This window comes from Vicugna pacos, unplaced genomic scaffold (genome assembly GCF_048564905.1).
Source record: "Vicugna pacos unplaced genomic scaffold, VicPac4 scaffold_20, whole genome shotgun sequence".
In the NCBI taxonomy this organism is placed as follows: Eukaryota; Metazoa; Chordata; class Mammalia; order Artiodactyla; family Camelidae; genus Vicugna; species Vicugna pacos.
The window spans coordinates 33879444-33892443 of record NW_027328741.1 but is presented as its reverse complement, the minus strand read 5'-3'; positions in this window follow the sequence as shown (position 1 = coordinate 33892443).

The window sequence follows — 13000 nt, the reverse complement described above, 5'->3', positions numbered from 1 at the left end:
CTGTTGGTAACATTTCCCCCACTATATATTCATTTTTTGTAATGGGCCAAATGACAATAACTGTCTGATTTCATTTTCAGGCATTCTTTGTGTTCCATTATTCTGTTTGTTCTGTGCCACTACCATATTTTCTTTCTTATTGTAGATTTGTATTATAGTTTAAAATCAGGGAAAGTGATAAATCCCATTTGTTCTTTCTCAAAGTTGTTTGTGTTTTTAGTTTGTTTGTATTCTTTTCCTCCTTTTTTTTTGTGGTTTCAACTCATTTGTGTTTACATGTAAATTTTAGAATTATTTTTGTAAGTGTCTGAATATGCCCTCGGTATTTCGATAGGCACTGAATTTAATTTGTGTATATTCTTGGCTAATACTGTCATTTAAACAATTTTTTTCCTCATCTATGAACACAGAATATCCTTTCATGTGTTTGCATTATCTTCAATTTCTGTTATAAATATTTTATAGTGTTCTGAGTACAGGTCTTTTACCTCCTTGGCTGGATACATTTTTGATTTTTCTTTGGTGTTGCAAGTGTAAATGAGGCAATTCCCTCGCTTTCTCTATCTGTTAGCTTGTTCTTAGTGTGTAGAAATGCAAGATTTCTGTATGTTAATTTTACATTCTGAAATTTTACCAAATGCATTGATAAGACCTAGTAGTTTTGTGGCATCATTTTTAGGATTTCTGTTTAATGTATGTCATCTCCAAACAGATTCTTTTACTCCTTTTCTGAAATAGCTATATTTTATTTACTTTTATTTTGGAAAGCTATGGCTAGAATTTCCAATACTATACCGAATAAAAGAAGTAAGAATGAGCATTCTTGTCTTCTTCCAGCTCTTATTGGAGAGGATTTCAGCTTTTAATCAGTGAGTGTCATGTTAGCTGAGTTTTTGTCATATATGACCTTAAATGTGTTGAGGTATGTTTCCTCATGCCCACTTTGAGGAGAAATGTATTCATAAATAGATACTGAATTTGTCAAAATATTTTTTGACTCTATTGTGGTGTCCATATAATTTTTATTCTTCAGTTTGTTAGTGTGGTGTATCTGATTAATTTGTGGGTATTGAATCACTTTTGCGTCCATGGAATAAAATGGACTTAACCATAATGTATAACCCTCTTAATGTACTGTTTGATTTGCTAATATTTTAGTGATGATTTTCACATCTATGCTTATCATTACTATTTAACCTGTAATTTTTTGAAGTATTTGTTCCAGTTTTAGTTGTAGTGTGATACAGAAATGTGGGGTAGGAAGCCTCCCTTCCTCTCGAAATTTTTGGAATTCTCTGAGAAGTATAGGTGATAGTTCTTCTCTAAATGTTTGCAGAAATCACCTGTGAAGCTGTCAAGGCTTGGAATTTTGTTTCTTGGGAGATTTTGTTTAATTACATATTCAATTTCATAAGTGATAATATGTTCATGTTTTCTTATTCATGCCATTCTGGAGATTAGCTCTTTCTAAGAAATTGTCCATTTCTCCTAGGGTTTTCATTTTATTGGCATGTAATTTGTTGTATCGTCTTACAATGCTCTGTATTTCTATGATATAAGTTGTAACTTCTCATTTATTTCTCAGTTTGTTAATCTGTACTCTCTTTTTTGCTCATGTGTGTGGTTAAACTCTAACAACTATATTTGTCTTTCAAAAGCCATTATTTAGTTTGATTAAATGTTTTTATATTTAATCTTTATTTTATTTAATTATGTACTGTCCTTTCACCTGTCTTTCCTTTACTAACAAGTTTGTTTTAAATTTTGTTACAACTTTTGTTTGTAAGAATATGTTATAAGATTGAGATGTTTCTTATTTGTATAAGTGGGATTATTTTGCTATAAGCATCGCTATTAATACTGTTTTTGTTATACCCCATGGATTTTGTTTCTGTTGTCATTTGTCTTTATATATTTTTTCTTAGATTTATACAGCAATCCATTTGTTGCTAATATTGTATGATTTATCTTCCATAGTTTAGTATTTTTCTCAGGTTTTTCCCTTTAGTAAATTTCTATTCTCACAGAATCCATAAGTTTCTTCACAAAACAAAGAGAAAATAATAAAATTTATACATACATCTGAAACACCCAAATTTTCTAAAATTATTTTAAAAAATGAACAAAGATGTTGTTATTACACTTCCTGATTTTATAACATACTACAGAGCTACAGTAATCAATACATTAAAATATGGCACTTAAAGAAACACATAGATCAATAATACAAAATAAACAGTCCAAAATAAACAAAATAAAGAGTCCAAAAATTAACCCACACATATATGGTCAATTAGTCTACAATGAAGGATGCAAGTGTACACAATGGAAAAAAAGCAGTCTCTTCAACAAGTAGTTCTGAGAAATCTTGACAGTATATGAAAAAGGAAGATGGAAGAGCACTTCCTTCCATAGTATACAAAATGAGATAACAATGGATTAATTTCCTAAATGTAAAGCCCGAAACTATACAATTTCTGACCAAGAATAGGAGCAGAACTGACTTTGAGATAAATTATAGCAATGTGTATTTTTGTTCTGTCTCCAAATTAAGAAAAAAGGAAAACAAACAATTTCAGTTTTTAGTTTACTGAGGAAAAAATAGATGTACTATGTGATATAGGGAATTTACTTCTTGTATAAATGTGAAGTGCAAAACCTTTTGCAGAGCAAAGGAAACTTTCAGCAAGACATATGATAAAAGACAGAATAGAAGGAAAAATTTCAGATAATGAGAACAAGATGTCAATATCCATAACATATGTATAGCATATTAGACTCACTATTTAACAAACAAAGACCTCAACTTGAAAACAGTTGAAGAATCTTCATGGAAACTTTTCAAAAATAGACATGTGGATGATTTTCATGCACATAAAATTATACATAACATTGCTATTCATTAGGAAAACATAAATCAAAACCAGAATGAAATATAATCTCACAGCAACCAAAATGGCTATTAACAAATAGCCTACCAATGACAAAAATTAATAAGAATTTGATAAGAGGGAACCCAGGTACACTGTTGGTGGAAATATAAATTGATGTATACACTAGTATAAAAGTGTGGACAGTGCTCAGAAAACTAGAAATAGGATCATTATATGTTGCAGCAATTCCTCTTTTTGGTATAAATCTGAAAAAAAGGAAAACATTAACTTAAAGGATATATTACCCCCAAAGTTCTTAACATCATCATTTATAGTAGCCAAGAATAGAAGCACAAATCAACTGCACATCAACAGATGATTGGCTGAAGTAGATGTTAGATATAGATAACATAATATATACTTAGTCATTGTAAATTAAAAAATAAAATTCCGCCATTTGGAACAATGTGAATGGACCCAGAAAGTGTTGCACATAAGAAAATAAGTCATACAGAGAAAAACACTATACATTGTCACTTAAATGAGGAAGATAAATATATAAGAAAAATAATCATAAGAAAACAGACAGAATCACATATATATGTGTAGTGTACCAAGTAGTGGTTTCCTGTGGAGAAAGGGAAAAAGGATGGAGAAGACAGAAACGTGCAAGCTACTAGTAATATATTAGAGAACCAACAGGGCTATATTTATAGCACAGAGAAATATTTTAATAATTTAATTGATTGTAAAGAGATTATATGGATATATTTTAGTAAAATGTGCATGTAGGTGGGAAAAATATTGAAGAAAATAACCCAGGAATATCAAATTATTTTGCAGTACTATGACATTAAGGGAGGTGATTTGTTCACTTTCTTTTGTGTTCTTATAATGTCCTTAGTAGAATTTAAGCTTTTAATTGAAAAAGTATACACTTTTAAAAGTGACATAAGTTTAAATTATTTTTGTCTCTCCCCTTACATCTGCAGTCAGTAAAGCATTCACATCTGAAGAAAAATAACTACAACACAAAGCAATAATCCAGAACGCATGTGAACAGGTAAAGTTTGATGGACTAAAATACACAAATGAGGCTGAACTAAGGGAAGAGCAGATTTGGTGTCTGCACCCAAGGCCCACTGACTAGGATATCTTAGTCCACAAGTTCAGAGAACCCAGTAGAAACAGAGTCACAGTGGTTCACACAGATTTGGCCTCCAACTTCACCAGTGCTCATGGTCACATGTAATTAGGAGGGAGCCACAATGGAGACAGAATTTCCATCCTTCAGACGCTCAGACATTCATGACACTGTCCCTACTCCCCATTCACAGTGATGGAGACAAGTTACATTGCAAAACTGGACATGGCAAAGACACTTGCCCGATTCCAAATACCAACCTGTCTTTACACCTTTCCTCATTGTGCTAACTGATTCTCAAGGGATATCAAATGAAAGGAAGGTTTCGCCTCCCAGTGACAACAGTGGCATTAACTACCAGAGAAGTGTAAGAAGTGACAATGAAAGCACATCTTTTATCCAGACAGTAGTGACTGGAAAGTGCCATTTTGAAATATTATCAGAGGTAGCTCAGGTAAGTAAAACCAAAAATTGTGCCATGTTGCAAACTACCAGAAAACAAAAACAAGGACTCCAACACCAGATCTGTTATTTAGTGTCATCAGAGCAATAATTTATCAAGATCATGACCAATCACAGTTACATTTTAAGGCACACACACTCACTGAAAGACACACACATACAACGACACAGACACAGACAAACTCGCAGACGCACCTGAACACACACACACACACAATGTAAACCCTGCAGCAAACAAACTTAAAGTCATGGTATATTGCCACATAATACTCAATCTAAATAGATGTCATACAGAAACTCAATACACAAAACAAAACTCAGAAAGCAGTTTACCGAGCTCAGGAATAAATGAAATGATGATAAGGAATACATTACCAAAGAGACTGAAACTATAAAATAACCAAACATTATTGGAGGACTAGGAGAACTTAATAAATGAGATGAGGAATACAACAGAAAGCAATGGAAGTTGACTGTCTTTGTGGAAGAGAGATTAGCAAACTCAGCAATACAAAACTAGAAATTATAGGAGAGGGCAGAGATATAAGATATTAAAAAGTGAGGAAATTCTACAATAGCCTTCAGACTTCCTCAGGAAGTGCACATTAGAGTGGAATCCTGGAGGGAGAAGAAATTTAGAAGGCAGCTGATGTTTTTTTAAAGAATTAATAGTTGATAACTTCCTGAACCTGTGTAAGGAACTGATATACAATTCCGTGAGCCAACAAAACACCAATAACTTTAAGACAAAGGGACCTCCTTCAAGACACGTCATATGCAAATTGGCAAGTCAATGACAGGGAAAAAGTTTTAAAGGCAGCCAAAAACTTATGATAATTTACAAAGGAACCCCCATTAGGCTATCAGCACATTTCTGAGCTGAAAACATAGGCCAAGATTAAATAAAATGACATTTTCAAACTAATGAAATAAGAAATCACTCACCCAATAATACTTACACAGTTATCATTTAGATATAAAGTGAAAATAAAGACTTTAACAGAGAATCAAAACCTGAATGTGTTGAAAAAAAACAAAACGGATACACCTTATAAGACGGGTACAAAAGAAGTCTACTAAGAAATATAAAATAGCAAATATATGCAAAACATTGACCAAAATGCTAAGGAGAGACCATGAGAAACTTGCAACTGTTTCTTTGGTTATGTTTTTAAATGCTACTATACTATATGGATTAAATACGGAAAAATATGAAATCAGTTGAAATAAATATTGATATTTCAAACTGGTAACATGTTTACAACAGTAAAAGAAATAATTTGAAACAGTAATCATAAATGGTAAAGAGTAACAATAAAACAATATTAAAGGAAGATTCTATCAGCAGAAAAAGGACTAAATTATACAAGAGATGTTTTATATTTAATTGAAGTATAGTAGATGTGCTATATTGTGTAGTTTCAGATGTACAGCATAGTGATTCCAACTACATTGAATATTATATTGTATTATGAATTATTACAATAATTGTAACATACAATTATTTAAAGTATTGTGTATAATTCCATGACCTATACAGATTACCCTTTTTGCTTCTCTCCTTTATGAATACTACTTTGTATCTCTCAATGTTCTACTATTAAGTATTCTTTCCCTTCCCCTTTGGTAAACATAAAGTTTTCTGCATATCTTTGAGTCTGCTTAAGTTTTGTCTACCTAATCTCTTTACCTCTCCATCATGTCTCTGTCTGTCTGTCTATCTATCCATCTATCTATCTATTTATCTATCTATCTATCTATCTATCTATCTATCTATCTATCATTTATGTATATATCTAATCTTTTATCTATTTATCTGTCATCTATCAATAGATAGCTATAGATAGCTGTACACAGATATTTGTTATTCTTTAAATACCACATATAAATTATATACTTTTGACTTTATCTAGGTTACTTCACTAAGCACAATATTTTCTAGGTCCATTCATGATACTGAAATAGCAATGTGTTATGCTTTTTCATAGATGTCTAATATTCCATTGAATATTTAAAGAAACATCATATATTCTTAAGTCCATAGTCTACTTTGGACACTTGGATTACTTCACTGTCTTTCATAAAATAAACAGTGCTGTTGTGAATATTGGTTCTTCTAAATTTAGGGTGTTTTCCACAGATTTTTCCAAGGAGAGGTAATACTGGATCATATGGTAGTTAACTTGTTAGTTTTTAAACAAATCTCAATACTGTTTTCCATAGAAGATATACCAATTTGCATTCATACCAAGAGTATACAAGAGATTTGTTACCTCCACATCGTGTCCAATATTTACTATTTGTAGACTTTTTGATAATAGCTGTTTGACTAGTGTGAAGTGATACCTCATTGTGGTTTTGTTTTGTAATTACCTATTAAATAGAAATGTTGAGCAATTTTATCACTTGCCTGTTACTCATCTGTATGTTTTCCTTGGAAAATTAGTAATTCAGGTACTCTGCTCTTGTTTTCGATTGGGTTTTTGTTTTTCACCTTGAGTTGTGTAACCTAAATCCATGTTACATCTACTAACCTACTGCTCACTTGCATTGTTTGCAAACATGTTCTCCAAATACACAGGCAGCGTTTTCATTGCATTGATAGTGTCCTTAGCTGTGCAGAAATTTTCAAGTTTGTTTAGGTCCCACTTGCTTATTTTTGCTTTTATTTCTTTTGTCTTAGGAGACTGATATAAGAAAATATTCCTATGAAATATATCCAATAGGGTATCACCTATATTCTCTTCTGGCAGTTTTATAGTATCAGGTCTTTCATTTAGCTCCTTAATACACTTGGAGTTTATTTTTGTATATGATGTCAGGGAATGCTCTAATTTCACTTTTGCATGTAGATGTCCAGCTTTCCCAACACCATCCATTGATGAGACTTTCTTTTCTTCATTGTGTACTCTTGCCTATTTTATCATAGATTCATTGCTCATAGGTGTGTGGAAATATCTCTAGGCTTTCTATCTAATTTTATTGATTATATCTCTGTGCCAATGAAATACTGTTTTTATTACTGTAGGTTTTTAGAATAGTAAGGTATCCGGGAGGATTATACCTCCAGATTTGTTGTTTTCTGGTTCTGTGGAAAATACTGCAGCTTCGTAACAGGTATTGCACTAAATCCTTTGGTTTCTTTGTGTAGTATGGCCATGTTAATAATATTAACTCTTTGAATCCAAGACCACAAGACATCTTTCCATCTCTTTGAATCATTTTTGATTTATTTGTGAATATTTTACAATTTTCAGTGTGTAGATTTTTCACATATATGGTTACATTTGTTCCAAGATATTCGGGGGAATATGGTTTTAAATATTATTGCTTTCAACGTCCATTTTATGGTATCTCATGCTTAATATGGAGAAATGCAGGAGACTTCTTTACATTAATCTTGTACTCTGTTCCCTTGATGAAATTATTTATTGTTCATAATAGTCAGTGTGGAGCCCTTAGGTCTTTCTATGTAGATTGTTATGCCATCAATACTGGTGACAATTTTGCCTCTTTCTTTCCATTTTGTGTTTCTTTTTCCTCTTTTTCTTTTCCTTTTCCATTCTTCTATTACTATTGAACAGAAGTGGTGAGAATAGGAATCCTTGCCTTTTCCCCGAATTTACACAGAAGGCTTTCAGCCATTCTCATGGGTACTATAAATTGTTATAAATGGCCTTTAGTATGTTGAGAGATGTTCCCATTTTACTCACTTTCATGAGAATTCTGATCATGATGTATGTTGAATTTTGTCTAATACTCTTTTGTGTGTATTGAAATGGTCCTGTGAATTTTTTCCGTCCTTTATTAAATATGTTTCATGCTGATTGACTTGTGTATGTTGAACCATCCTTGTGACTCTGGAAGGAATCCAACTGATCATCGTGTATAATCCTTTCTATGTATTGCTGGATTCATTTGTTGATGATTTTCGAGGATTTTTGAATGTATATTCATCAAGGATTTGGCTTAACATTTTCTTTTTTGTTTTATTGATAGTGTCACGATGGGTTTTGTAATAATGGTATTGTTGGCCTCATAGAATAACTTTTGGAATTTTCTTTCCTCCTTCATTTTTTTGAAATAGTTGTGACAAAAGAGGTTTTAGTGAAGGCAACCAGGCATTTTGTTCAAGGGTTATTTTTAAAATTATAGATTTTATTTAACTTATACTGATTGCTCTATTCAAGTTTTCAGATTTCTCTTTATTCAGTGTTGGCAGGCTGAACGTTTCAAGTAATTTGTCCATTTCTTTAATGTCGTCCAGTTGGTTGACACGTAACTGCTCAGAGTGCTTTCATAAACTTTGTTTGTATTTCTGTAATATCAGATATTATTTCTACTGTTTCATTTATTATCTTTTTTGGGTCCACTCTCTGTTTTTCTTGATAAACCTGGCTAAATGCTTATCAATTTGTTAATATCTTTAAGAAAAAATAGCTGTTGATTTTATGATTTTTAATTTATTTTTATATTTTTATTATATTTATTTTCAAAGTAATCATTAAAGATTTCACGTTCTACTGCCTTTGGGTTTTGTTTGTTCTTATTTCTCGTTATTTTGGGTGGTAAGCTTGGTCCTTTGTGTGAGGTTTTTCTTTTTCTTTATAGAAGGCCTTAATTTTTCTAAACTCCCTCTTAGATTTCCCTTTGCTGTATTCCATACATTTTATGAAGCTGTGTTTTAATTGTAATTTGTTTCCAGGTATGAATTTATTGCCTCTTTGATTTCATCATTGACATTGTTTTATTTTATTTTTTTAAAGGATGTGGTTTAATCTCATGTTTGTGCTTGTACTGTTCTTCTTTCTATAGTTGATGCATATTTTCATAGTTTTGTGTATGGAAAAATACTTGCTGTAAACTATATTTGCTTAAAGTTCCTGAGGCTCTTTTAATGACATAATATGTGGTTAGTTCCTTAGAATACATCCTGTGCACACTTGAGAAGCTTAGGTGTTCTCCTTTACTGATGCGGTTTCCAAAAGCTCATTTAGGTTCAAATGATCTAAACTGTCATTAAGACCTCTGTTTCTTTACAGATATTCTTTCTGGATGATATGGTAATCAGAATAGTGAAGTGTTAAACTCATCTACTATTATTATTTATAATGAATTAAATACTTCATGTCTACTAATATTTTTCTTATAATTAGGATCTACAGAGTTTTGTCCATATATAATTTTATCAGTGTAATACACTATTTTTACATTGATCTGTTTTTCTTTATTTAATCTCATATTTATCTTTCATTGTGAAACTTATTTTAAAACATATTTTGGATGATTTGAGCATTGCAATCTGCACTTTCTTGTCATTTCCATGAAATATCTCTTCCATTTAAAGATGCAATAAATCTGGTAGCAGAAAAGGAAGAAAGAAAGAAGAAAAGGCAAAACAGTTAGGGACAGGTTCCACGGGGAGGGAGCTACAAAGAAGGACTGGCACTCATTCACTGGGTCTCCCCTCTCCAACTGAGAGTTTGGCAGGAAGGAGGGGTAGCCTCCAAGCCTTGAATCTGTACAGACAGTAAGTTGAGTGACAGAACTAAGTAAACAGGCACAGACACCCAGCCCAAGATGCAGCCCAGTGACTGGGGCAGGGCCATGCTGCACGAGTTGGGTCGAAGTTGGGGATGGCAGCACTGATGCAGTCTGGGGGAATAGATGCAGCTGTTTGCCATGTCTGTGGGTGCACAGGGCAAAACAACCTGGGCCCCCCATAAAACAACATGGCAGATTGCCCTTTGGGGGGAAGGGTGCATAACTTTCACTGAAAATCCACAAAAGTTTCAACGTGAAGATACCTGGGGCTCAGACACAGCCACCATACCTTCTGGTGCTTTGCACCCAGGCAGCAGAGGAGACAAAGTCTGCATCCACGTCTAAGGATTTAGAAGACTTAAGGGCAAGAAGGAGACTTCTCTACAGCCTGAGGCAGATAGGACCCTTCGGTCCTCGTTCCTCAGAGAACTTGCTTCACCAAGACAAACAAGGAGCTGGGTTTTGGGCCAGACCAGAGACAGGGTGGTTCCTCAGTCTTCCCTGAGCCCACTTCTGGTGTGTAAACCTGAGGCAGAGCGTACAGTGTCACAGAACAATGAAGTGACCGGCACCCTGATGGGGCATGTGGCCCCCACATTTTGGGCTGGAACGCAGCCCCTGACCATGGTGCTGGGAGAGGGCATGATGCACACTCCTGCCTGGTCAGTCTGCAACATCTCACTGCAGCATCAGGCAGGGCAGTGACAATCAGGCCTCATTACAGAGAGCTGCTCCAGGTGCAGTGTTGGGTGTAGGAGCGATCTGCTTGCTGACAGGCACTGGGAGAAGCACAAATGAGGGCTCCAATGGAGGGCCTCTGAAAACAGGAAGATGAGCTTCCAAAACAGGATGAATACAGAAAGACTTCACATTAAATGTACAGTCTCCTGGAGGACACAGACCACCCCTTGTTTTAATCTGTTTTTACCTGTTCCATTTTCTACTACACTCTTAATTTTTACTTCTTATTTAATTATATATAACCCCATTTTAATCCCTTTGAAATTTTTTAAAAATATTTTTATTATTATTTTTTTCAAAACTCTGCTTCAACTTGCTTTCTAATATTCATTATACAATGTCTTCAAAGCTTTATTTCTCCCTTTTTTAAAATTTTTATCTCTCTCTCTCTTTTTTCTCTTCCAAGTTGTATTACTACATAGGCATTAGTTAGATATACTCCTTTAGGACCAGAGTAGATAACTGATACTAAATAAACTACAGTGCCAGAGAGGTAGTAGAAATATGAAGAAGCAGAGAAACCATTCCCAATTAATAGAACAAGAGAAATCCCCTGTAAGAATGATCAGTGAAATACACATCGATATCCTACAAGATCAAGATTTCAAAAATGGAGTGATCAAAGTACTGAATGAAATAAAACAGATAGTGTTTAGAGACACAAAATACATCAAAAATGAAATGAAAGCTATAAGGAAGAGCCGAGAAGAATAGGTAAACCCATTGACTGAGATGAGGAAAGATTTAAAGGTGTAGCAAGCTGACTATATAACGCAGAATAATGAATTAGTGACTTAGAATACAGGAAAATAGAAAGCACCCAATCAGAAGAGCTACAAGAGAAACAACAAGAAACAAATGAAAAAAGCATAAGGGAGCTATGGGGTAATAGAAAGCATGCCAAACTTGGCATAATAGAAGTCCCAGAAGGTGAAGAAAGATCAAAGGGGATTGCAAAGTTTTTGTAGAAATCATGACTGAGAACGTCCCAAACTTAAAGAAGGAATCAGATATCCAATACAGGAAGCTCAGTGTGTCTCAAACAGGAAGAACAAAAATATACACATACCAAGACATATAATTAGGATGGCCAGAGTCAAGGATAATGAAATGATTCTAAAGACAGTAAGAGAATAGCAAAGAGTGAGTTACAAGGGAATCCCCATAAGGCTCCCAGCTGAGTTTGCTACACAAATACTACAGGCCAGAAGGGAGTGCAAGATATATTCAAAGTCATGAATTGAAAAAAAAAGGATATACCCTAAGATACTTTAACCAGCAATGCTATCTTTTTGGTAGAAGGAGACATAAAGAATTTCACAGACAAGAAAAATCTTCAAGAGATCTGCAACACTAGACCCATGCTAAAAGAATTATTGAAAATTCTTCTCTAAAAATAAAGCAGCAGGATGCTACAGAAATGTGAAACTCACAGCTTTAAAGGTGATAACTCATGAATTACAAATAAAATAAACCCAAAATTTTAAAACAAGACATACAAATCATTGAGAATGGGAGAGGGAGGCAGGAAATAAAGAATTTTTTTGATCTTTCTCTTTAAAATTTTTCTTCTCGGTAGGATGGGTTTGAGATCATGTTACTATCCATTTAATAAAAGCAGTTATAGTAATGGTCTAATGGACTTATAAAAAAGGGAAACAAGAAGACAAATACTTATCATGGAGTCACTAAAACTAAATAAAATTCATGATAATACAAAAGAAACTTACCAACCATAAAAGTAAGATGAAAGGACAAAGAGGAAATACCAAATCATCTGCAAATATAATGTCAAATTGGCAATAAGCCAAAGCATATCATCAATTATTGTAAATGTTAATGGCCTAAATGCTAAAGTTGAAAGTCATAGAGAGGCAGGGTGGGTAATAAAGCAAGATCCTTCAAAATGTTGCATACAAGAGACCCACTTCAGAGAGAAGGACACACATAGATTGAGAGTGAAAGGACAGGAAAGGGTATTCCATACAATTTGAAAAGCCAAAAAGCAGGTGTTGCAGAACTGATTTCAGACAAAATAGCCTTTAAAACAAAGGCCATAAAGAAAGATAAAGAAGGCCATTTTATTATGATTGAAGGAGTGATACATTATGAGGATAGCACACTCATTAATACATATGCACCAAATAGATGAGCACCTAAGTACATAAAATAACTACTAACAGATATAAAGGGGGATTCATATTTGGAGATTTCAACACTGCATTTACATCACTGC